We start from the raw sequence: 27,661 nt of genomic DNA, 5'->3' as shown, positions 1-27,661 counted from the left end.
ATATTTGCAGTACACCGAATACTCGGCCGAAGTTAAATATTTATAGACACCGAATATCGTGTTCTTGAATTGAACAACTATTCCATTCATACTCAGATATAGGCACATCACATGTATAAACGCATTGATATATGCTGACCTTCTTTTTAACATTTAGTGAAAATATCTGCCACTTTGTAACATTTATCTGCAGGCAACATAATACATTTGCTCGTGCTGAAAACTTGACGTGGGCGCCTTCCGGTGTGTGCTTCTTTGTTCTTTGGTTGTATCTGCAAAAAAAAAAACAAGGAATGAATGAAAAATGTAAATTAAATTGGATGTAAATTAAAGAGAATCATGTCACACAAATTCAGAGAAACAACTATAAGTGGAAGTTAAATATACATAAACACAGCAGTCGGGCGCATGGCTGTCATATCAGGCAAGCACGAAGAGTTGAAATGGCCTGCCAGTCCTTGGTGCAGTTGTGGCGTGCGCCGAAAATGTTGAAGGTTCAGCCAGAATGTCTAAATGAACACTGACCTCTGAAAAAAAATAACGCAGTATTTTTGAGTTCACGTGTATTAACCACGACGCAAGCATCAGCTGTCACAAGGCATGCTAATATAACCAGTCTCGCATCACCACGTCTGTATGAAGGCAAACTTTAGTTGTAGCAAAGCGCTGTTGACTAAATGCTCACGAACGCGTCAAAACAGAAAGGCAACAGTTAGGTAAAGCCTGGGTGAATTACTGTCTTTTGGTAGCCTCAAAAGTTCCATCCGAAATAATGCCATGCCTTTTGAGGCAAATGCGCCCACAACTTTTCGGGTTCTAGATAGTCAGAAATGTTCGAGAGCGGCCAGGAGAGTTGAGAGGCTGTTTTTCAAGGGCTTTTCTCTTTCTTTCAAGTTTTTTTTGCTAACTCCGCATGCACTCGGATCAAAAACTCCGAGGAATGAAGATTTTATATTTGAATCGTAATAACAAAATATTCCAGCGGAAGTCATGCACAAATGAGGTATTGACGGCGACAACGGTTTCGTTTGCACCGTCTTTCTAGCGGAGTGCATAAAACTCACCTTGTGTTGGAAGAATCAAATATTCTGGCCTCGACAGCTGTTTTCCGATGCGGATTTTCCCACGTTTGTCACTCCACAAGCACTCAACTCCCGTGTTTTGCCAGTCCTCTCAACAACTGATGGACGCAAAAGCACATAACAGTCACGAAACCAGTGCTCCGCGCACTTAGAAACGGTGGGCCGTTGCAGCGGTTTCAATTTGAATTGGCAGCTTTCTGGTTGCGAATTCAGAAGCGAGGGGGTGTACCAGTCGGCTCTTCGTAAAAAGTTGCGTACATTTTGCTCAACGGATGTTTGATGTGGAACTTGTTAATAATATTTTTAAACAACACATTGTAAGCGAACTTTGTTGGCTCTCTGAGTCACGCAATGAATGTTTTGTATTCTCTACCAAAAAGTAACCTTTCGGTTGCGCCGTCTGGTGGACTTGATGGTCGAAATATCTGCGCTGTAGGTTGGTCACGTGGGGCGTCGATTTTTACGCCGCCTATTGGCCGCGAGGCCCACCACTGGAGAGGCCGGCGCTGTGATCGTTTTGACGTCACTTGTAGGATCACCGTTCCTATCTCGCTGCGTACTTGGCTTGCAGCGCGAGACGCTTCGCTTCGGAAGAGCTGACTAAACATATTTTCGTGTTAATTTCCGTCGTTGGAATTTAATTCTGAGTGCGTAAAGCGCAGTTTGACCTCGTGAGGACATTATAACTGTGTCAGCTCTGGTACATTCTCCGCAAACAACTTGAGCGTAGTGGTGTACGACATATGTGACCGAAGCGTAAGCTGCGGCTCGTTTCCCCGGTCAACAATGTAGACTACGACAATCATCGAGCTAAGTTTCTAGATTTCCCTTGTTTGTAAGAATGTATAAAGCAGTAAACCATGAAGCGTTTACTGCTCACAGAAATGCTCAGCACACACACCCGCCGCTCCTGCCCGCACGGCCGACGGAGCGGCTCGAACCGACGCAGGTCGCGGCAGTAACTTGTCGCCGCTTTTTGAAAACACACTAGTCGTGAAAAAGTAGTTCCACATTGGTGAAAGTGGATTTTAATGTAGTGAAAAATTGTCCTAGGCAGTGTCATCAGCTGCGGTTTTCAAAGCGATGCCGCGATCTACTCTGACCGGCCGCGGACATCGGTGCCGGCAGCGCCGGCCCGCTTACGCGCGGTGTGGCGAGTGGCTGAAGGATGGCGATAGCTGCGCGCAAGAATCGGCCGAGGCCGTGGCAGGTATCTTGACCGTCGATCGCTGAAACGGTCGGCAACCAACACGCATACAAAGGTACACATACGAGAAAAGGGGCGGCAGTGTGGTGAAAAGTTGTATTAGGGACTGTCATTCGCAACTTAAAACGATAGCGGCGATGAAATATCTGCCGTGACGGTAAGCCTAAAGTTCCCAACATTCGATTAGGTGCATCCGAAGCCGGCGGCGAGCTGTTGGAGAAGACCGTCTCGTCGCACGCGTGCGTGTTTTCCATTAACTTCTTCGGGGCCCCCAACGCTCGGTTCTCCTATTCTAAAACTCCCCATCCTTAACGACGTGTTTCGCCTCGTACACAGCTTTGCTTTCTGTGAACAGGGGTATTTCTGTGAACAGTGGTGAGTTTCGAAATTGATGCTACAGAAAGGCAGGCTCACTGTAAACAGACCAAAGCCCACGTTGAAATTATAAATTCCCACGCCGAGGTGCTAATTGAAACTAAATATAGCCATGTCCAAACCTCCTCGAAGGCGTCGAAAACTCGCGTTCATACTATTCATACTTTGCGGACAAGTTGTCGCGAAATGTAAACATATCAGCCGTGCAGAGTGCAGGTCACGGCAGTGATCGTTAATCGAATCCGGCCATAACTATAAAAAAAACACTGTAGGGTAAATAGGCACTGCTTAAGCCAAACTGCAGATCATAGTAGCACTTTTACACGTGCGCGGCGAAGCAATCCGATAACCGTTCTCACGTAGTCATTTATTTACGAGGCAATGCGAGAAGTATACGCGCGGTGAGATCACAAGTGAGTGAAGCGTTTTCGTCTCTACTACAAGGAGTTTCCTTGCACATACAGTCTCGTCACCAGTATTTCATAATGAATTTAGCGCGTACTTGTCTCGATCAGTTACAACTAGAGATGCGTCGCTCAGGAGTGATCCGGTTCTTTTGAGCCGCTCTTTTTGACGAACGAGTGAGCCGTGGCTCAGTAAAAGTGAGCGGCGGTTCTTTTGGAGAGAGGGAGACCCTTCTCGCCCCCTCAGTGATTCGTGTTGAACGGGGCGAGCGACAGCACTGCAAACCATGGAGAAAGAGCCAACGGAGCCTAAAAGCCGGGTCAACGCTCTGCGCCAGCTATTGCCGGCGCGAGAAAGCAACTCCACTGCCGGGCCAGCTGGGGTTAATTTTCCAAATTTCTCCAGCGCCCCCTGTCGTGGGAGCAGACAATTCGAGCCAGGAGAACCGGATGCAGTTTTGACCCGTTCATCGGCTCTTCCGGTTCTTTCGCTCAGTTACTGAGCGGAAGAACCGAAGGCATCCGACTAAAACCCGCCCGCGACCGCCGCCAAATCGGCCTAAACGCACCAAACTATGCTGGCAACGCTGTCGTTTTTGCCTCAAAACGTCTCCAACTTTGGTCTGAAAAATCGAGGGCCTTTGGCCGTGCTGACAACATTGATTTGCGCATTTCTTGCTTGTCCGTCCGTGCGGGCGGTGCGGGCCGTGCTTGTCCCTGCTTCTCCGGCACCGTTTCGACTTAGCGGCCGGACGGCCTGTGCGCCTTCGTGGTTTGGAATCGCAGCTTTTACTACAACTGAAGTTCCTAGGGTCCTACCGAGCCTCACGTCAGTCTGCGCCTCAGCTTCGACGGCGCAAAGTCGGAGACTTCGCTAGCTCGGTTTCGTGGCCGTCAACGTCGGTGGTAGCAACAAGGTCGTGAGGAGGTAAGTGTTTAGACTTGTCACATCGCCCTTTTCATACGGAGAAGAAAACACACAAGGTGATGTTGCCTTTAGTGTTCGTGGTAGAAGTGTAGGCTAATTTCAAAGTGGATAAGCTACGTGCCATTTCTTGCGAAAGCACACCCGAAACACTATAGTGTCGCAATGTTTTTCTTTTTTAACTTACAGGCTCATATGCGTTCCTGTTGGCTAGAATCTTCTGTGGTGTCGCTATGATTACCACTAATGACAGTTATTACATGGAGGCTTACTACGTTAACAGTCGTAGTAAGCAGAACAGGGGTTTTAGATTGCACGCACAAATGTAAAGCAAGCAATGTTTCGGAGATATTTATTTCGTATCATGTGTCATCGAGACGCCGCTCACTGCGCTTTCGTTACAGGGGCTGATAAATTTCCACCACAGTCCCAGCATGTGTACGAGTGGCTGATCGGTGACCTGCTCCGTTTCTAAGAGCCAGACCTACCTCAAGAGACTGCTTGTCCAAGCCTTGGCATACAGGGTGCCACTGTTCTCATTGCGGATGTAAGTGTTTCGCCGAATCTGCGCTCCCGATCCTGTTTTTCGTAGACAGTGCAGTGCAAGTATATTTCTGTTGAGGAGCCACATATATTTGTGGCGCGCGTGCGTGCGTGCGTGCGTGTGTGTGTGTGTGTGTGTGTGTGTGTGTGTGTGTGTGTGTGTCGATACAATTTGCACCTGTCCTCACAATTTCTGTTCTAATTTTTTTTTAAACAGAATGGAGAATTTTCAGCGTTTGTATGCAGGAGTTGGAAGATGGAATTTATATCACGGAATGCATGTCATGACTTATTCTGTTGGAGGGAAAGCGCAATAGAGATACTTGATACTTTCAATGAACAAATACTGTGTAGCATGTGGTGGGCCCACTTAACACACTCACGTTTGATTCCCGACAGTTGGTGTTGAGTGTACGTAATGCAGCTGCTTCTCTTTTTCAAATGCTATAATCGCACTACAAGGGTTGCCGAGCATGGTCGTTTTATGGGTTATTGAATTGCTAAAGATTGCAATTTACTAATGTAATTGCACTTCAGCAGAAATTTTCTCAAGCAATGCAAGTGGGGTTTCGAAATTCCAGGAGTCTCGTAGGTAATCAAAGAATAGATAGCAATCGCTACTTTTCGCTAACACGGGGCACTTCTTGGCCGGTCTCACATCACTAGACGAGAATTTTTCTCGCATTGCTCATGCTATAGTCATCGTCCTGAGCCTATTTGTGTACACTGTAGAACAAGAACTAAGGCCTGCCTGCTGCATTTCCGATTGCTGCTATCTTGCTTTGTCCATATCCATTTGTTGCCCCTGGGTTTTCTTCTCTCACACCCCTCCACTGAGTGGTGTCTTCTTCAGGCCTCTCGTTCCTTGGTGGCATTGTCATAGGTGTGAGCAAGCTTTCATGTGACAAAAGGTGCTTTCGAACGAGTAGGTCATGCCAAATTCTTTGATGAAAAATTAATCCTGAAAGCAGTGTTTGACTTCGATCTTTACGTACAGGTGCCGTCATAAGTGGAGCACGGGAGCTGCGGCCGAATTGTATCGGAGCGCCGTGTAGCAGCACCGGCGGTAAATGAAAGCACGAGAACACGCATGCGCGCCTGCCGATGGCGATAGCCCATCTGTACTTCTCAAGCCACTTTTTTTAACCTGGCTTCAAGCATTGTTCGCAGCATACTGGTCTCGGTGATGGCGCTGATAGCGTACACATGTAAAAATATTTGAACGAAAAACTCACTACAAATTCCCGTGACAGCGCGCCGCTTCTCCGGCAGCTGGAAGTGCGCCAGAGACGCTGCCAGAATCGTCTCTGCTATCAGCGCCGTCGCCGAGAGCGGCACTGTGCTGCGAGCAATGCTCGAAGCCAAATTTAAAAAGGGGTTTGAGAGGTATAGATGGGCCATCGCCGTCGGCAGGCGCGCATGCGTGTTTTCGTCCTTTCATTTACCGCCGGTGCAGCTACACGGTGCTCCGATACAGTTCGGCCACAGCTCCTGTGCCCCAATTACTTATGACGGCACCTGTACACAGTCACAGACTGATTTTTTAGATTGTCCAATCATTCAGACACGTCAGTGGCGCTGCCGTCCACCCTATTGTGCCACTGTATAACGACATCTGAAACTTAATATGCTGAAGCCATTCACCATCTGATTTTTCTGACTTTTTGTTTGCCGTGACGAGAGGTTAAAATGGCAATAACCGCAGGATCCCTATTGCTGTTCGCTTTATCCTACAGCTTTCAACTAGAATTTTCATGTACCACCCTCTGCTAACCTCTTTTTTTTTTTTTTACTTCATATTTTGGCCATGCAGCATATGAAGAAAAGATAAGACGGTAGAAGAGAGAGAAGGGGTACAAAATCACAGGTAGTCAGGAAATTGATGCCCACAATGGAGAAACTTGTGATGCTTCCATGTGAAGGAGGAGAAAGAGCAGGCTCAGAAGAAGTTGTCCAGTGCCAACCTCCTCTGAGCCTGCTCTTTCTCTTCCTTCACATGGAAGCATCACAAGTTACTTCGTTGTGGGCATTTACTGTGCATTAGATATCTGCTTTTGGCATTTCTTTTTTTGCTCCGACCCTGGTTTCTACACACGATTATTACCAGTGGGATTTCGTTCTCTGTGTACATTCGTTTTTTCAACTGCTCTCACATTCCCTAGAAAGTTTGAACAATTGGTCAGCTTGTTCATTCATTTAATCTTGCATAACATATTAACTGGAGATGTGCAAACAGGAAATTTCGAACTGTGCATAAAATACAAATAGCAAAAACTGACTGGATTGAATGAATCAAATATATTCGAATACAGATATCTTCTTCATTGTTTATAGAGTTTTTAAAACAAAGTGACAAAAAAGATAACTTAGGCAGTCGTCAGGACCTGAGGCATTAGAATATTTATGTATCGATAGGAAAATGGTACAAAAAATGGCAAGCAAACGGCAACCACATGCAGCGACGGCAAAACGCAACTCAATGGGTACAGCAAACTGGTAGTGTGGATGACGGTGACAAGCGAAAATGTTTATAACCAGGTTGCTAAGGGAGTCGACAGCAGAAGGCGACGGGCTGACACCGCCGCTTGCTTTTTGCTGTACAGAAGCAGCCCAAAAGTGAGCAGCAGCGACGAACGACGACGACGGAGGGCATTGGCGGCAGTTTGATCATTTTTTTCACTTGTTGCTGTCACTCGTGCTATCTGTTTGGTGTACCCATTGAGTTACAGTTTTCACGTCGCTTCTCGCTGTCGCTGCATGTGGTTGCCCCTTAAAAGATTAAGACAGTATGGCAAGGCAGCGGAATGAAATTTGGCACACCCTGCCGTGGAAAATGCGGTTTCCTCAACATGTTGTGACCAGAGAAATTATACAGTTGGCTACCATTAGTACAAAGTCCACAACAAAAAAACAGAAGGCACAATAGCACATTGCTATTGGTCCGCAACAATCTTCTCTTCTTGGTTTTGTTTTGTTGCCTATTCGAATGTGACACAGCTTGCCGTGATAGTTCAGACTTGTGGTGAAAATCGAAGCCTGAAGCTTTCACCACGCAAACTGTTGCACGGAGCTGTGCGCAACAAAGAAGGTTGAGGGCCTCAAAAGAGAGATGCTTACACTGGCACAAGTCTCAAGTGACCGGCTGCTTTATCAGCTATGCGCTGCCTCGGTTGTGATGGTGCCAACATTGCAGGACACGGCGGTGTTTTGACGCTTTAAAATTTCCAATTTTATCAAGATGTGATGTTCACCTTGATGCTTTTTATTCGAAATAACTTTCAATTAATCGAAAAATTGGGTTTCAGCTTTAAATTACCAAGCAATTTCTTCTACTGAATTGAATGTAACACTGGTGGGACCAGAGCACTGCTTCCAATTACCCGAAAATTCCAATTAGGTGATGATCAAGAGTCGACTGCATTTGAATGGCTTGCTCCAGGCATTGAAAAGAGGTTAGGTACGTTAGTGGTTGGTATGACTTTTACTTTAATGCAAGCATTTCCAGCAAGTAATAAACCTTGATTTCTGACTCATACCACCATATTGATGGGAAACTTCTTTCCAGTTTATAAATTTTGCCCAGGTAGCGTTGCACCTCAGCCAACATTGGCTGCCAGAGTTCCACTCTTGTGCAAGGCTTTTGTGGTAGGCTTTCTTGCATGGCTTCGGCGTCGTGCCAAAAAAGCCAACACTAAAGAAAATGCCATGCAGTGAAGCTTGGAAGTTTGCATGTGGGAGAGCCAACTTTTATTTCTGTATTAATGAGCTGCAAACCTTATCTGCTCCATGAGGATAAATATTTAGTGTTATAAGCAGTGAAGAGCCACTATATTCCCTGGGTACACATGGAGCATGGCTTACAAGGAGAAATAACATACAAAACGAAAGCAAGTCCTTGGTGGCTCCACAACACTGCAGGGCTCCATAGCCTCCCAGCTGAACCCATCAGATTGCGTGGTATTCATTGGAGCTGTCTGGGGACCTCATGACTCGTGCCTCGACAGTGCACCACCACCACCCGCCGCGGTGGCTCAGTGGCTAAGGCGTTGCGCTGCTGAGCACGAGGTCGCGGGTTCGATTCCCGGCCGCGGCGGCCGCTTTTCTGATGGAGGCGAGAAGCAAAAACGCCCGTGTGTACGAGATTTCGGCGCACGATAAAGATCCCCAGGTGGTCGAAATTAACCCGGAGCCCTCCACTACGGCGCGCCTCATCGCCTGCGTTGCGTCGGCGCGTTAAACCCTACAATCAAATCAAACCAAATCGACAGTGCACCAGGCGAACCTATCACTTTACGTGGTGTTTGTTTATTATAGTTACTAGCACCGTGTCTCGGTATGGAATGTGGTTCGACATCGGGTGTACTGCTAGATTCTGCGCCAGCTAATACAACATATAAATAGACATCTCATTTTTTTAAATGTTTATACCCATGGTGGACTTACTTCTTTCACCCGTTTTTTAACTGTAAAACTGATGCTTCACTTAATTATTCTACTACTTCGAGTAAAGTGAATCAGGAAATTTGTAATGCAAGTGAAAGGTGTCGTGACCATACCACTTTTTACATTCTGTCTTGCATGCTCATGCTCCCAGTGCTGCTGCAGCAGCAAAAAAGAAATGTAAGGAAAAACACTTTAAAAATGAAAAAGGGCTGGTGTTATACAGCTGTATATCATACTCTGTATATATCATACTGTTCAGCTACAGAAATAATTTCTTTGCAACGCAGCTTGCTAAGGCAATCTGCTTGCCATTTCTTTTTTAGAGCGCACCTCTTAAGAGGCCAACTGCACTCAAATTTCACCTCGACCAAATTTATTTTAATGTCTAGTAAGTACCCCCACATCAGCTGGGACACGAGTGGTAGCCCCGTGAACTGCCTCGTTAATCAGTCAGAGGCGTTTAAAAAAGCTCCACCGCAGACCACGCTGCACCTGCCGGCAGATTGCGTAAACAGCCATGACACGCCTGTGACGCTCCAGCTGACGGTGGCTTCTTCCTCTGGCCAGCCACGCAGCTAGAGAACCGGTCAAGCTCTGCTGCGAACACTTCACCCGTTTGCTGCCCCGCACGCCGTCCGGCCGCTCGCTGGATGGCTGCAATGTCATTTTAATGGCCACGCTCTCCTCGATTTCGGTTTCAATTTCGGCCGGTTTTTGCTGACCGCTTGCGGCGTCCACACGCGTATTTCAGCCGTTGTATTTTGCATCTTGCTTTCTTTTTCAGGAGACTATACGGAAATGGTGTTTTCAAGAAATCGAAATTTTGAATGCAGTTGGCTTTAAGTGCCCGCTTGATTCCTGTGGTTTCGTATGGCCGTCGACTTTGTTGTAACCGAACGAAGAAGAGGGCACTGGAGATAAATGAGATAGAGCAAGCAGGAAGGCGGAGGAGGAAAGTAAAATGAAAGTGTGAAAGGGAGGGCAGTACGCACAGGCCACGTGAGACATGCTCAGTGGCACCGAGGCGCTGTGAGAAAACGCCAGAGTAGCGTTTGCGTCGTGTGTTCACTGATGACACGATCACTTCCTGAGGCACAGCAGCTACACGCTGTCACCGAGAAGACTGCAGTTCGCACTGCGCTCCAATTTTGCATTAGGGAGTATCGTACTCTTGAGCCGTCTTTTTTTCTTTGATGATTATTCCTAGCGCAGTGTTCAGAAAAGTTTGCAGTATCTTAGTTTTGTATCATGTTTACTTTTAGCGCACCCAATGCAGATATGCTGCTACCAATAATCTCAAAATCACACACCGTAAACAGCTCACTGCAATTGAAGAACAAAACACACTTGGTCTGCCGACAGTATTCAGAACATTTATTTTGCATTCCAAGTTTTCGAATGATACTTCTGCTTTATGTGCACAGAGGGCAAAGGTATCATCAGGCTGGACTCCAGTGTGCCAGTGTATTTTTCCAGCAATGCTCCAACCATACACAAGAAATCGCTGTTTCTGAACCAAAAGAAAAAAAAACAAGCTATTCTTGGTTGCCCGCCGCTTTTCTTGTTTTTTTTTTTTTTTTTTTTTTTGTCAGATTCATAGCTTGTTCTATTTCACCCGTTTGGAGAAAGCAGAAATTTGTGGAAGCTTACCTCAGGTGTCACATACACCTGATGGAACATAGCTTGCACCACATGAAAAAGACAGTGAAAACGTGTCTGTTACCAATGGCTGGTCACACATAAAGGAACGTACAGTCGAACACGGATATATCGAACTCCAAGGGGATCGCGAAATAGTTCGATATATAAAAAATTCGATATAAAAAATATAGGCTCTGAGACCTCACTTATGGCGGACGATCACTTACCGAACGTCGCATTCAAGATTGACAACTAGTTCCGCACTCACGACGCAACAGGACGCTTTATTTCCGTGAAAAAAAAAAAATCGCTGATCTTGGCCTGCTTATTCGTCCTGGAAATTAAATTAAAGACGCTGGTCTCGATCTTCTCGAGGCTGCACAACTAGAAAATTCCAGCAGTACGCTGCGCCTTCGCACACCATGCACAACAGGCACACAAAAGAAGAACAGCGCGCACGTACCACAAGAACTTTGAAGGTAACAATTCCAAGGCTCTCTGAACGAACCCCAACAAAGCGCTCGCGATGGTCATCTCCGAGAGAAACAGTGATCTCCGGAAGGTGCGGGACAACTCGCCAAACAGCAGCAACAGCAGTAAAATGCAAAAGAAGGGGGAGGCCGCCAGCACCTTCGTTCCCCTCTCCCTTTCCCGAGACGACATCGGGGGAAGACAGACCCAGAGAGATAGAAAAAAAAAACTATTTTTTCGGCAAGCTGGGGGACGTACGCAGCCGAAAAAAAAAAAGATGACGTGCGCAGTCGGGGCATCCCTACCTCGCACTGTCACATTTTCCAAGCGTTCGGGCTTGTGTGCCTAGAGAGATTTAGCATACCGGGCTCCGTCCGCTAACGCTACGGCGGCCGGTAGCGGGGCACGACTGGGCAAGCGCAAATTCGTTCCGGTAGGGAGATTAGTTCCACGAGCCAGTCTTCGTCATGCCCGCGCATTCCTCCACATCCTCCTCAACCTCAATCGGAGGTGCAGCGACCGCCGAAGAGCACCTTCCAGCTCGCGCGGCGTTCGATATACCCAATGTCGGAAAAAATACCGTTCGATATAAACGTACGAATTCCTATACTTTTACACATAATTTTCAAGGGGATAATTGATGAGTTCGATATAGACAATAATTCGATATACCCGTGTTCGATATATCCGTGTTCGACTGTATAACTGCGGGGCTTTCTTGAAAGAAAACTAGCAGCAAGCCACACGGTCAACAGCAGCGGCATGGCGGAAAAAAGCGCGCTTACCCACCGAAAGACAGCGTACCTAAATAACAATATGTTGTCACCAATACTTAACAAGAGATTAGGTCGAACACTGTATACAAATCTGCTTGTATGCATTTAAAATTTACCGCCAATCTACCATGCTGAAGCAACTGCTACAAGCACATTTATGCACCATGATTTGCTACAGCGGATTTCGCATTTTTGTGGATTAATACCATGCTATTTTGGCTTTCTCTATTACCATTTCATATTTGCTTTCTTTTGAAGCTTAACAAGTACTCAGATCGCAATAATTGCAAGTGGCCGCTAAATTTAGCGAAATGTCGATGCTGGTCTGGTAACATTGATGTAAACAAACATTCAAGATGGCGGCGCCCATGTACGCTTACGGCAATTAAGTTATCGAACTCAAATCCCGCTTATTCATTAGTTACGGTCTATATTACGCTGTTTTTGAGCTTACGTGACGCACCCGAAGCCGGAAAAGCTTCGGAGCCTAGCGGTTCTGTACAGTTAACCTGTGTAAAGCACTAATATTAGCCAGTGGAAGAGGCCGAACTGCTTACCGGCGTTGTCGCACGTCCCGTGGCTGTAACTTGGTTGCTTCATTGGGGCTCTTCGATTTAGTCTCGGACTCACCGTGGGTAGTCCGCGGGTAGTCCGAGGATTCCCCGAAGTCATAGGGATACATGGGAAAATCGAATGCCGGACTGCTTCTCGGGGAGTCCGCGGTGAGTCCGAGACTGGAAATCAAAGAGCCCTACTGTTTGCGGTTGCGCCGTTGTTTTTCCAGTACTCCTTGGATGTTCAGGCATGATTTGCAGTCAGTGTAACTTGCCTTGTGGCATCAATTTCGTTAAAAACTACGTAGAATGACCGTTACAATGTGCCGATATTCGGATCAAGAACTTGCAGTGACGATGCGATGACGATTGGATGTCTTGCGAGTAACGATTGTGCGAATCAGTCAGTGATCGAATATTATTCTCTAAACATTTAAATTTGATTAAATCTGATTTTTATGGGGTTAAAATTTACGAGTAAATTAGTGTTAACGTATGATCCTGTTGGACCGCGGTAAGGCGAGGGCGACACTCGCAAAAATTGCTCACTGCATCGGTGGCGCAGCTGGTTGTGGTGCGGACGTTCAATGGGCGTGTGTAGCGAAAATAAGAAGTTCATTAAACACTGAAAGCGTGCGTAATAGCCGAACATAATAGACAGGACGATATTGCAATGGACGTTTGCATGTTTTGGAACATGCAGTGAGCACCTTGCTTACACATTGGTTGACTTCCACGACCAAACGAATATGGTGCTTTTTGCTTAAGCTATCACGTATTACTTCACATGGAGTAACCTGGAATGCTATACTCATACACTGCAGGGTTTCGTTACGTTCCAATGTCCATGCAATTCATCCAGTACCAGCACCCCACTGTCGCTCAGCTGAATGCTGGGGAGTGCCACATTTTATCAGAAAATGTGATGTGTACCTGACTACATCAAAATTTTCCTGTATCCACAGTACAAACGTCAGGAGTTCCTCCTCCACAATTTCATCTGGCTAGTCTTATCTTCGGGTGGTGTTGTAGTTGCCAAGGCCAAAATGCATTGGCTAGGAAGCTATACACAAGTTTATGTATCTTGCCTATGCCACTAGTGCATATGTATACAACATATGCTGGCACACATATATACATGCACCAGCATATATGCTTACAGAATGCAATGCATGCCGGATGAGAAAAATTTGTTTACCTAATGTGAATCGATGTGGTAGCGCTCGAACAGTCACTAAGCACTGCTTAGGGCATGTGTAGCATGCTAAGCACTGCTTAGTGACTGTTACTTATCTTGTTTTGTGCAACTAGTTGAGCCACTATTCTGGGTTCAACACTTCATGATGACCTTGGCATTGTTTACTCTGCGAAGTTCTAAAAGCATGATAATGACCACTAATATCAGCTGAATTACATGGCCTCTCTCCTTGAAACTATTGGAAGGTGATAAAGGCGATACGCTGCCCTACCACCAGACGATAAGGCCATGTAAGCTAAATTCTAGCCGTCCAGCAGCTCAAGGCTGCTCTCACCAGGCAGAAGCGGAGCGAGTCGCAGACGGGGGGGAAAGGGACGAACTCCCGAGTACCTTTCGCGCACCACTCACGCCGACGCCGGCGGGGCCTAGTCCCGAAGACGTCATGAACGTGGGTGGGATGTGGAGGCTCTGCGCATCACGACCTCCCACTCCCTGCTGGCCATAAATAGTCTTTCTCTCTCTCTCTGGATGCTGAATATATATACCCTAGCCTCCTCCTCTTACTGCCGTCTCTGTGCAGTTACTGCACTCTCCATTGGTTCTTGCAGCAACTGCTGTACCTAGCATACCCGACGCCCCTGGGCATTGCCTAGAAAAGCTCGTTTTCTCACTTAACATTCTTTCACTGTGAACTTTTGTTGTGCCCTGGATGCGGTCTAACAGAATGGAAAATGTTTGGGCGTGTTGGTTCATACTCTCACGAGAAGCATAGCGCAGTAAAAACAGAATAAGTCGAGGACGGGACAAGTGCAAGGTTTCAACAAATGCTTTATTGCAGGGCCAGCACATATAAAGACATCTGGCTCGTAAGAGGAGAAAATAAAAAATAAACAACAAAAGATGAGACGAAACCCGCCACATGCCGCCTACACCAGGAAATCAAGCTCTGGCTTTGATAAAGCCACAGACAGTCTACGGACACACTGATCACCAGAACATGCTACCTCACTTGCTTCCACAAGTTTCTCGTCAGCCCAGAGCAGTGGTAATGCAAAACAATTGTCTGGTCGTACATGGGATAACAAAGGTTTCCCGATACACACATTTTACAATGGGCAGCCAGGTGGCTGTTAGTGGGATCAATGTCTTGTTCACAGCCCCGAACAGGCTTTTGGGCTTGTGCAGGTTAACCTGCCTAACGCGTGTGCAAAAACCGGTCTGCTCTAAACTGCTACGATGTTGGCATCATGCTGTCTACGAAATTTCACTCTCATGTGGCAGGGACTATACTGGCCAAACAAGCAGATATTTGAATGTCCATTTAAGAGTACAAGAATAAAGTAAGCAGCGTTGTCACTGACGGCCAGCAGGCTGCCCATTGTAAAAAGTGCGTATCGAGATACCCGTGTTATCCCCTGCACGACGAGATGATTGTTTTGCATTACCACCAGTCTGGACTGACAAAAGAACTTGTGGAAGCAGCTGAGATGGCATGTTCCGGTGATCAACGCATCAATAGACCATCTATGGCTTTATGAAAGCTAGAGATTTATTTCTTGGCGTAGGCGGCGCGTGGTGGTTTTTGTCTCATCTTTCGTTGTTCGTTTTGATGTTTTTCTTTCTTTCTCTCCTATTATGAGCCAGATGTTTTTATAAGTGCAGGTCCTGCAATAAAGCATTTGTCGAAAGTTAGCTCTTGCCGCAGCCTCACCTTGTCCTTTGTTTCTACTGCACTGTGTTTTCTGTGTGGTCTAACATTGTTACTCTTTTTTTCTGTCTTGCTTGTCACTTTTTTGTTCCATGCCCATTGACTCCACAGTTTTACAAAATAACAGATGCGATTCGATAAGGTAGGGCACCTACCAAGCTTGGGCTAGAATTTATCCGTACTACTTGCATCACTACACACCGTCAAAGCCGCCACTGACTCGGGGGAGGAGCCGCACCCCGCTAAGGAGAGGGTGGGGAACAATGGGCGGGATCACGACTGTGTTTACAAGAAGATGTGGACCTCACTAATGTAAGAAAGTCATGAAGTGGTGCAGCTTCTTATGTGCGACAGTTACGAATAAGTAGAATGCCGCTGTTTCTGTTCCACATCATCATTCCTTCCCTCGGTCTTGCCATTCTTGTCATGCTGGCCATGCCATCCAGCAAGATGAAGAGAACACACCTCCCTTCCAAAGGGGCAATGTTATGTCACCCATGCCTCATTGACATGAAGCCTCCATTAAGGAGTGCATGTGTGTTTGCTAATGCATACGTGAAATCGCAGTGTGCCCTGCAATCCTTTAAAAGGAGAAATTGATTTTTTTCCCCCTGCAATCCCTTGTCTAACTCTCACTGCACATTTTTTTTTCTTTTGCCAGCAGGGAGCCACAAGCCAGGTAGCAACAAACTTGGTGCAGATTGGTACCACTGGTGTTGTGTCCCTGGAGCGAGCCAAGAACTTCTGTTCGTGGTCAGCGGGGTAGAGTGTCTCATCTGTTTGAGCGGTGGACTGGAGCCATGGCACTTGCAGAGCAACAAGAAAGCGATTGTTGTGGAGCAATTCAGTGACATTTTGTTGCTCATGCCCTGCCAAAGGGCACTAAGAAAAGTTTTACGAAGAGTTACTGACACTGCTCAACTTTTGTCTTTGCGTGTACATATGACAGTACTTCATGCGTGATGCCTTGCATCATTCAGCACTGCATTTTATCATTTTAGCTCTGAAAAAATTTCTAGCTGTGTTATAAGGAATTTTAAGTTTACATTGCTGTCAGCACATATATTTAATGAAGCTTGCTTTCTTTTCCGTACAGCAGTTAAAATTTGTAGGTTCATGCACGGAAGCCATACTTGAGCTGTAATGCATACCGTAGTTGCAGACTATCGGCTAATTAAACCAGTTGGTGCATTAATGTTGTCTAAGACTTTGCGCACGAAGGCAATTTTGTTTGCCTTCATAGGAAAAACGGCTGCTCTAGAAATGCACACCTCGTGCATATGTTTTAATGACAGCGGCGGAGTGAGGAATGAGTTTAAAAAAAATTGAGAGGGGGTTTATGAAAAACAGTTTTGCTCCGACCGACTTTATATACAGTGACCTCCCATGCTCGCTGATGCCAAATGTTTTTTTTCTCCATGTTTGGCCTTTTTTAGTTCTTTCCTATGCCAGTGCACCAGCTTGTGCTGCTTGTGATCCCCATTGAAGCATTGTGAGCTATTTGTCCGGCCTGTTGTCAATGGTATTTCGCCTCCTCCTCAGTTTGTTGCACTTATTATAGGCTCATTGACACTGCGCCAAGTACACCTGTGGGCTCGACAGTGTGCTTCAGTGAATCGCTTTCTAAATGCGAAAATATTACTTGCTATGTTGCGAAACGCTTGCACCCGGTCGGTATCCACAGAATGCACATTCGGATATTGTCTGCAGAAAGCGTCCACAACAGCTGACAATTTCCTAATGCATTCCTAACATTCCACGTCACAGAATGGTGCGCACATCCATGGAATTCCATGGATGGTTGTTCCATGGCGTGGACCAGAAAGAAATAAACAAGCACTTGGTGTGCACTGTTGCATATACTGCTGCAGAAAAAAAACATTTGGCGCTTGGTCAATTCCGATTTCCTTGCAACACGCTCCGTAAGACGTGCAACACAAAAATAAATGTGCATTCAAATAAATTGCTCCCGCAGTCTTTGTTGGCCCTCTGCTTCAGTCGAGGCAGTGCCGCAGCAGCATGGATAGTGATTCTGTAATGAGTGGCTGCACCGAGTGCACTGTCGGGATTGTAGGCTATAGGCGGCATTGGCGGAACGCTCGACAACAAACCGAGCCATAAAAGACGCTGTCGCGCTCTCATCCTGTTAGAATATGATGAGATCCTGTGCAATTTTCTTGCGTTGCACTTTGAGTCAACCCGATGGTTTACTGTTGCATACAGCTGAGCAAGGCCAGCAGCGGCATGGCAAAAGCATTTTCTTTTTGTTTGGTTCTTATCGCTTTGGTATACGGGCGTGGCTCAAAAAGATATCACGAAGATAACTATGTGTACGGTTCTCATCGCCGGCCCTGACCAGGGCCAACTCTCGTATACCCAACTTTGCCATTTGTAGGGCTGGCGAGCCACCTTGAGGACGGTGCTACACGAGTGGCACAGTTTATGTGAAAGAGCCGCAGCCCCTGAAGAAGTTTTGATCAACTAGTGCTCCTGCAGCTGGAAAATTGTTATGCTCCCGCGCAAGAATGGTGGCATTTCCCTGCTTTAAATGGCCAATTTGGAAATGCTTTGCACAAACTCAAGCGTTTCCTGTCAAATTTCGCATGTGCGCAAATGACCGTCACGCCAAAAGAAAGCTTCTCTATGTAGAGCCAAGGTTAGTAAAGGTTATGAATGTTTGAATGAATGGGAATGCTCAAAAATTAATAATGGTAGTCGAGCCAGAAAATGTGGTACCCGTGTGGTTTAGTTATATACGTTGACTTTTCCATTGGTGAGAGGTCTGGACGAGCCATTGTATTCTAGGTGCTGACTGGTGATATACATACTAACTAGAACGGTCGGTTGTTATTGGTACAGCCACTGCATTTCGTGCCAACAGTCACTCTGTGAGCAAAGTGAAGCTGGTGAGGTTGGAGATTATTTAGCACCACCTGATGGAGTGTGCCGTCCCTACCCAGCAATTTTCAGCACGCTGGCCCTCATTGTCGCCGGCTGCCATGGGAAGGTCGCTATCTATGAAGCCAGCCTGGTTTTAGTCGCAGCGCAATAAAAAAAACAGCACAGAAGGAAAGATCCTTTCATTCATCCTCTTCACCTGACCATACACATAATCCACATGGATTATATGTGTATTGTTGTTGAAGTGCAGTTGCAGCATGCCAGGATATAATTTTGAATGGGTACGTGTTTACCTCTCATGGCCATTGCTATTCTTTCTGGTGCCTATAGTTTTTTGTACACCTCATTGTAACCACACAAATGGCGTGTACAGTGCATTTGTGTAAATAAAATTTATTTACAAGTGCGATTCCTTTTCTTGTGTTGCACCTTTTCAATATAGTTTGTATCTACTTGTCCAAGTGTCAGTCCTACGAGTAACCTTCATCACCAGGTCCTGCCTAACAGATTAAAATGAAAATATGGCAGCAAAGCAAGTCATCAAACCTACTTTATTTTTCACTAAGTGCATACAGAAAATTTTCACTGAACTGTCTGTTGGTCTGTGTACACTAGCTGGCTGGAAAGGCCTCCATGGAAGTATTACAAATTGAAGGAGCTCCCATTCGTAACATGACTGGGACAACAACTCGACCGAAATGTTTACAGAGGTGGCACAACTTTGCACTGCTACAAAGAGCGTTGCCTACCTGTCTGCTATTTTTGTCTGAAAAGGCAATATCTGGTGTACACCATGGTTTGCTCACTGTTGAAAACAATAACCCAAATTCTGAAAGGCTGCAATAAAATAACACTGGCCTGTCAAAGCAGCACTAAATTTTTGAGTCTTAATATTATAAAATCTGAAAGTAAAGGTCCTATATTGGTCTATGTAATTGAGCAACCCCGACAGCTGAAACTTATACCCTTTTTGTGTGTGTGGGGGGGGAGAGAGAGGCTTTGTTTAACTTGTGTGCCGAAGCTGCACATGCACCTCGAAGCACACCATATTGGGGGCTATGGATCAATTTTGACTACTTGGGGACCTTGAAATGTGCAGCAAAATCTCTACACACAGGTTTTCTTTTTCGCCTCTACCAGAAAAATGGCTGCCATGGCTGGGATTGAACCCACATCTTCGATCATGGCAGTGAACATCCTAGCCGCTGGGCCGTTACAGTGGGTAGTACATAATAGTTTTAATTTAAACTGAATCTATTTCTTGTTAGCAGAAACGTAATTTAAAACAGAATAAAAAGTGCTTTTGGTAATTTTTGCTTGCATCAATAACCTGCTAAGGTTCCCTACAGAACGCACAGCTCCTTAAGTTGTATCAAGCTATATAACACATGGCAGATCCTGAAGACGTTTTTCAGAAGATCGCAAAATAGAGACCCACGATTAAGGCAAATGTGTTATCCAAACTTATATAGACCGAGCTTTCAAAATGTAAGTAGTGAGAAAATGCGATACCCTGGAACACATGAACGCAATAGCCTAGAAACTTCTAACAGCACCTCTAAAGTGAGTGACCTAGCGTAAATTATGCTGTGTTTTTCCTATTTTGAATATGCCTCAGGCAGGGCCACATTTAGTCAGCAAAGCCAGCTTGCAAATGTGACGTCCGGCTGGAAATCACAGGTGCCACGCATGTATACCTCAGTTAACGCTATTTTGCTACTATAGAGAGCAAATGGCAGATTTATGCTGTACGCTTCTTCTATCCGAAGTGCAATTTTACCGTTCTAGGTATTCAAAATTTACGAACAGAGCTATAAAAGTTTGTTCTGCCATACAACATGCAATCCTTCAGGCTTCACCACAACGAACGCCTGTTTGGGTCGACTTTTCTGCACGACGACTAAGCCTTGCAAGAAAGCCTAATGCAAGCAACACCTTGAGCAAAGCCAGAGTGGTAACTCTGCTGTACAGTAACTGAAGTGGAATGTTACCTGTGCAAAGTTAATAAGCCGGAAAGAAGTGTCCGGCCAATTGGATGGCATGAACGAGAAATTGAGTTATTAGTTGTTGGCTATGCCTCGGTAGCATACTGGTCCTAGTAGGCATGCGTAGCAAGGGCCTTATTTCAATGACTGGAGGGGCTGCAGCCCGTCAAATATACTTCTGTTCAGAGCACGTTGAAGAACCCACATGTCTCCAAGAAAATGTGTGCCAAACTTTTTTCACTGCTCCAGTCTCTTATTCACCTTTTTTTTTGTACCATTTCTAAATCAGTGCGCAAACTCTACATGTCAGGTTGTGATTAACCAATTTATCTTTTCTCTCTCTTTGAGCTCTGCTTTCAAAGCTGTAAACACGCTAAATCAATGATATTCAGTCGAACATATTTTATTCCATCTGCAGTCACTTTGTCTATTTGTGTGTGATTTGCGGTACAAAATTTGATATTTGTACACCCCTGCAAAAAGGTGTATCGCAGGAGTAGTAAATGTAATTTCTTTGGAGGAAGTGGAATTTTTTTTCCCCCCAATCTAAAGCAGCGCGCACAGCATGCTTTTTCTTTAAATTACATACCCTCCATTTTAGAAAAAAAGAATTTGGCAGTCGTTTGACTTCAGTGTGTGAGTAGTAGCGCTTGAGCAGGGGAAGCACAGTTTGATTATCGTTCTGATTTTTTTTTGTTCAGACTGACCAGTGTGACACTGAGCATTGATATCAGTTGAAATACTTTGCCTGTCCACCCGTGAGACTATATAGCTTGCAGAGCCAATGCACTGCACGAATACGAGGCAATAAAGCCGCAAAGGCCGGAACCCGGATATATATATATTGTAAGAAAACTAAGCTTGAGATCCCCGCTTCTCACAGTCGGCGGCTGTCCTCTTTGCTGTCTTAGTAAATTGACCACTGGTTGTGCTCAGCTCTCTCCTCTACTTCAGTTAAGACGAATTCCATGAATAGGATGAACAACACTTTTGCTTGCTTGTAACATCCACAACGCAAAAACCTCAGCTTAAAACAAATTTCTGGTAATGCATATTTTTACGGTTTCCTCGAGTTTGTCTTAATGAGCGTCTACTGTATATATGCTCTACCCCGCTCTCCTTACTGTCGTTCTCTGTGTATCCTGTGCAGCTACAGCCCTTACTAAGTGGGCCCAGATGGAACCCGCTTGTCTTTAGCGTGTGTGAATGAGATGCAGCATAAGTTGCTCTTCCTTTGGTTTTTTTTTTCTTTAAATGGCCAATTTGGAAATGCTTTGCACAAACTCAAGTGTTTCCGTCGGAGGGGTTCGGCTTTTGAGGCACCAGACACGTGCATGAATATCTCGTGGTCAGCCTCCCTAGTGCGTGTGTACTAATAATACCCTGCCCTTGCCAATCCTCGAGTGGGCATGTGCCATTCTTCAGCACACTTGCACACAGTTTGTCGTGAGAAGCATGCTAAGCTCCTTGTTAAGTGTGTGATGAGACACCCTTGACTTGACAAGTTTACATCAGCCAAATGACCTAAAGTATTAGGGACCATTTGAAAACGCACACTTTCGGTAGAAAATTACCCAGGCTGTTTCACTGCAAAGGTTGTAATTGTGTACCCAAATTGATAAACAAAAATAGCGGAAGGAAGCTGTGGTGTAATGGCACATTAAGTTTGTATCAAATGAAGAACAATATGTGTGAGTGAGACCCCTCTTTATCAATCTACTCTAAGCATAATGTGCCTTCTTAGATAAGTTCTTTTTGTGTGTGCTCTGGTCGAATGCTTGTGGCCTTTTGTTATTGCTTCTCTCATATATGATGGACATACCCTAAATAAATCAGTTGCAAGTAGCGTCCGTCCCGTTAGTTCAATCCTGGGTGATTTGGTATAAAACAGCGCCTCATCCTAACGCCAAATACAAGCATAAAACAGCGCGGCACTTTTCGGCTGTGTATGTCTTTGTACCTACCTTGCTGAAATTAATAAGCGATGCAGGCATCATAGTGGGTAGCACAAGCCACATGCAGTAACTAGAGCTTATATGTACAGTTAAAATGCATTGACCGTTTCCTTGTTCACCCTTCGCACTAGCTTAAGATTACATGCTTTTTTAGATTCTTCTAAACTGAACACAAATGCTGGCACACGTCAAATTATGCAGCGACTAAAGATTCCACAGGCTAGAATACACTACAAATTCAAACAGACTTGACAAGCTGATACACTACAAACATACCGAAGCGGAGCTTGCAGGCTCTAGTAGAATGAGGTTATTCATAGAAGTCCTGAGCAATTAGTCACTATTGCTAGGCATATTCCATCACAACTACGAGATGAAAGTGACGGCCGGAAGCACGCCGGCTAATACACGAAGATGCACAGGCACCAATGTCGAAAGCTTGCAGGGAGCGTAAAGCTCGCCTTCCACTCTCCGATTCCTTGGCACAAACGGGTGGCGGTGCTGCACCAAATGCACCAAGGTGAGCCAACTTCACACAAGGATCGCACGGAGAACACTCAGCAGCAGTTTGATGAAAGCAACCAGCAAGATGGGCACATTTCCGGCGCTGCACAGTGGAGATCGGCTTCTTCTGTAGATCGGCTGATGCGCGATACCCGCTTCTAGGTTCTGTAGTGCTGGGCCGTGCTGGGCAGCATCACAGCAGACCGCAGCGACTAAAACCCACGACCGCAGCCGGTCGTGCTAAAACCACAGAACAGGGAGGACCCGCCCGCCACACGGTCGTTGTTCCGGGCGCGTTGCAAGTGTTGCCAGCATAGCCATGAGGGGCAGCGTCCAGCGTCGGTCGCGGTCGGAACAAATCAGTGTTGCCAGCACGCGTTTCTCGAGTATGCTGGCAACAACGTCCGGTCGGCGGGCGGGTTTTAGTCGCTTCGGAACCGAAGACCCGGGTCAAATGAGCCGTCGCTCAGCGCCATCTGTTATCGGCGCGGGAAAGCAACTGTACTGCCGCGCCGGCTGGGGCTAATTTTTCAAACTCCTCCAGCGCGCCTTCTGTCGTGGGAGCAGACAATTCGAGTCAGAAGAACCGGATGCAGTTTTGACCCGTTCATCGGCTCTTCCGGCTCTTTCCGCTCAGTTACTGAACCGAAGAACGGCTCCCGCTCTTTTCGAGAGCCGCTCTTCGCGAAGCGGATCTTCTGAGGCGCCATTTGGGAACCACGGTGGCGGCGGGGGTGAATGCTGTACAGATCGGGAGGCCGCAATGGCAGCAGTGAACGAACTGCGTCTGTATTTTCAAAGTAATAGGAAAATAAACTCCTGTGACCATATAATTCACTAGAATCACTACAGTTACATTTGTGCGTGCAGCTGTTGTCCGAGTCAGGAACGAGCCGCATCTTCTCAACCGCTCAGTTCCGCGGCGATTCTCGGCCCCCGGCTGTTCTTTGACAGAGCGGCTCTCCTAAGAACCGACGTTCAGCGGCTGCTCACTCGATTAGAGAATCGTGCTGAGCATGGCTCTGAAGGAGTCGTGTCGGCACGTTCCGGTAGAGTTATTAAAGGCGTATCGGCCGACCCAGCTGGGTCTTGTGTGCAACTTTCGCGTCATCTATTATCGCTGCCAAAAAGCGGACCCGTCTCGCTCCGAATAAACTGAACAAAGTGTTGTTCACCACCACAATATTAAAATTAGTGTCTTGTGTCATGCTTTCCAGAATAATTTTTTCTGGCGTCACAGCTCACTAGTAGAGATGATATTTGTGAGGTTATAAAGTTGACAAAAAGTTGCATTTTCTTCTTTATATATCGACCGAGAGTGATTCTGAAATACCACTGACACATAAAAACTTTTGTAATGATGGTGAGGCCAATTCTTTTCAGCACAAATACAGCGGATGTTGTTACAAAATCAATGACTCAATAACAATTGAGTAATAATTTAGATTATGCATGCTTAACACAGGTTACAAACCTAAATGAACCGCTGAACCGTTCAAATGAACCGGTTCACTTCAGTGAACTGAGCCATTCTGAGCCGCTCACTGAAGTGAGCCGTTTTGCCCATCTCTAGTTACAACGTCCTTGGCGTTAGCTGGCTGCGTACGAGCTGTGGGTCACGATGGTAGCAACTACCTAAACGCGGCTGTGTCGCCGGTAAGAGGCGAGTCGCTGACTGCTGGCCTGGATTATTCGGTCTGTAGAACGCTTTTTAGGGTAATTTGCATCAAATCAACAAGGAAGGGCGAGACGGTGACAAAGAAAAAGAAAACACGCTGTCGCATACGCACAGGAAATGTGTTGTAGCAGACGACAACGCGCCCCAGCGTCCAACGAGTGACGTCACTCGTAGGTGGTGCCACGGCATGTCCTCGAGGCCAATGGGGAAACCGGGGAGTCCAAGCTTGAGAAGCCCGATCCAGTGGCACGAACGGGAGCCGCTCTGCAGTTCGGCTGAAGCAAAACGCGTCTACTGCCGGCAGGGGCGCCACTGCGCCTTCTTCAAACGGTGCCGCTGTTGAACGGGCCGTTGCTTGGTGCGCTCGCCAAGTATTGCCGCTGCCGTTTTTTAGTGTGGTACAGTGATTAACCGTTATGGAAGAAATATGCTCACTTTTGTTCTCCATGTACCTTTCTAGGAACGTTTTGTCGCGTATCAGACCCGTTTGAGCCATCGGGCAACGGCTACAAATAAACATAGAGTTTCTAGTGAGAAACTCTGTGCAAACAAAAGGTCTCTTCGATTTGGCCTGCACTTTCTGCATGAGTTCAGAATGAGTTCAGCCAGAACCGGTGCTGCACTTTTGTCGTCTGCTTGTGCACCTCCTCCCTGGGGGGTGCAGGGAAAGCCGCGAACTCATCCTGCACTTCCTGCACCGTCGGTGCATCGAAGAGGAAAATGCCGGCGCCGCGCGCTGCACTCGAAAATCGAGAGGCGAGTGCTGTACTACCTGAATGAGTGCAGGGAGTGAAGCCAAATCGAAGACGCCTAAAGTTGGGCTGTGTCGTCTGCTAGCGGCGCTCAGACGATACGAGCGGATGTGCGATGCGTTGGCGGCGCGCGGTCAGACAATCTGTCCGTCTGGTTATGGTCGAGGCCTTGCATTTTCTGCATGTTTTACGTTTCCGTGATGCTCCCCAACAGCAGCAAGAGGTACGCAATCGTCCGAAAAATAGTTTTTGCGATCAGAGACAGGCCGAGTAGCCGCGATGCCAAAACCTAGGCTATTGCTTTGCTCCGAGTGGTCACAGTGGTTACCCAGGTGCTCCCAAGGCGTCTTTGTTCGCCGCTCCCCTGGGCGATGAACTCCGCAGAAAGTTGGAACAAGCCTAGCTGAGTTCACACGTATGAAAGGCAACGGAGGCCTACCCCTCTGCGCTTCTCTACCAGTTCGTGGCTGATTTGGAAAATGCCTCCACTACATTTTTTAGCCTTCGGGAGTTATCCTCAGACAGCATTCTTGATACTGTGGAAGTGGTTAAGGCGAAAAGGGAGCTCCAGCTTGGCTGACCTGACCACTGCAAAAATGTGGCAGCCGAGCTCACTGCTTTTTATCTAACTAAGAGCATTAACAGCAGCAACACTCGAAAGCACCAGGCTTCGAAGTACTTGAAACTGAGTCGCACAACTTAAAACTCGCAGTTGTCTTGCTTTATTTTGAACACTTTTAATCGACATAACTTCGCTTGGCTAAGCCATTGTCGTGACTCCTGCCTAGGGAAAATGCGTTCTCATTTTTATTTTCCAAGCTTTTTTTTTGCAGTTCCAATAAAACAACAAAAAGCTCGGCTTTCTTGTATTAGTTATCGGCCTGGCAATGCCATGCACATTCTGCAAGTGGGTCTCGAAAACATTTGGGGTGCAAAATATAGGAAACAGAATAGGCCCCCTAAATTAAAAATTCCTTCACTCACGGATGCTTTGCTTCCGTAGAGGCAAATTCACAAGTAGGTTCATGCCGGGACTTTATTACAGTAAATACAAAAAAGTAAATCCATTCGTAAAGAATTAAACATGGCAGTTGTCCTCCAGCAGCACATCGAACGCGTACGCTCGTATCGATCGTCTGCGCTGGTAGCAGACGGCACCAAACAACTCGATTTATAGCCGCTTCCCTACAGCTCAAACGGGCAGATTTGCAACAAAACGTTCCTAGCAAGGTAGAGGGATGCCATACGCGAGCAGCCTTTTTTTTTTTTTTTTGTAACGGTTAATTACTACCCAACATCGGAACAACGACAGCCATAACCACTGCCGATCGCCTGAAGTACAGCGACTGCTGCGGCGGCGCCTCTCGTAGAGGGCGCAGTAGCGCCACCTGGCGTTTTCTACATAGAAGAGCACGCCCCTTCCTCGCCGTTCGCGCCACTAGATCATTCTAGTTCACTATACTGCGTCCCATGGAGGAAAGAGTACTCAGGAGAGGCCCCTAGCATCCCAATGCATTGCGAAAAGTGTGGAGGAAGTGACGTCAATTTTCTTGAGCCCATAGACAATGTTGCTTACTTCTTTACAACTGCGGCGGCCAAATTTGGTCGAATAGAACGGACAAATTTTTAAGGCGCTTGGTATGTGGCTGCCTCGCTACGCTGCAAATCAGCGCAGTCGCTACGACAAACGTTTTTAGATTAGGCCAGTTTGAAAACTCTGGTGTCGGAGGCGGCCTTAACTCGTACCCCGGCCGCAGCGGCGCTTACAGCGCGTCGAGATCAGCGGAGCGAGCCGCTGCCGCCGCCGGCGACCTGCTGGGAAAATCCCCTTCGCTCAGCGTTGGCGAGAGCCACAGTTCGTTCTTTGCTCACTTTGTGTTTCTTCGTTGTGACGTGAAGTGAAATTTATCGCTGCTGAGACGTAGCGCGCAAAGACCGCAGTGCTGTACGACCCCAAACAGTGCTCTCGTTGTCTGCGTTCGCCATCCCGCGAGCCCGTTGCTGTGACGACGAACGCTACTTTGCCAGGCTTAAGAGCTGAAAAATCGTCCTTCAATCTCAAAAACGAAGAACGTTTTTCGATTGAAACTTTGGGTGAGGGTTTGAATGGGCTAATTGAAGGCGAAATCAACAGCTTAGAACATGACATCGCACCGAGGAATTAGCGGCGAAGCTGTTTTCGCTTCGAAGCGGGAGGGCAGGGTGACGCCATGTTAGTCAAATCAAACCGGAGACAACAAAGGATGATGGGATAGAGTGCTGGGCTCAGTGGGCTCAAGTCATGGCGGGACTCGGCTTCACAAATGTGACGTCAGGGCCTCTCCTAACCTTTTCTCTCCTCCATGCTGCGTCCGAAAAATCGTTGCTAAAAGCTTTGGCGCCATCTTGAGATGGTGATGGCGATGGGTGGGACGAAATTTCCGCTGTTTCGGCAGTTTCGGTTTCGTATCCGATTCTAACGCGCATGCGATTTTTCGACCGATTTTTCCGGAAAAAAGTGCGCGTTAGAATCGGGTAAGTACGGTAGTCTTTCTCCAAAGGCTGTTTCAGTGTTTGTAC

General features: G+C 46.6%; 1 protein-coding gene and 1 long non-coding RNA gene across 7 annotated transcripts in view; both read left to right on the top strand.

Moving 5' to 3' along the window:
• Git (ARF GTPase-activating protein GIT1) overlaps positions 1-27,661 on the top strand; it is a 340,959-nt gene that overhangs the window by 221,910 nt on the left and 91,388 nt on the right. The gene's annotated exons all lie outside the window — the stretch shown is intronic.
• LOC144165160 (uncharacterized) lies at positions 3,616-18,818 on the top strand. The gene is made up of 3 exons (XR_013321389.1): positions 3,616-3,996; positions 4,398-4,540; positions 15,989-18,818. It is a non-coding gene; the product is annotated as an uncharacterized LOC144165160 (long non-coding RNA).

Source organism: Haemaphysalis longicornis, unplaced genomic scaffold (genome assembly GCF_048455015.1).
Source record: "Haemaphysalis longicornis isolate Haplotype H1 unplaced genomic scaffold, Haemaphysalis longicornis Haplotype H1 scaffold_14, whole genome shotgun sequence".
NCBI classification, from domain to species: Eukaryota; Metazoa; Arthropoda; class Arachnida; order Ixodida; family Ixodidae; genus Haemaphysalis; species Haemaphysalis longicornis.
This window is presented reverse-complemented; position numbering and strand designations above follow the sequence as displayed.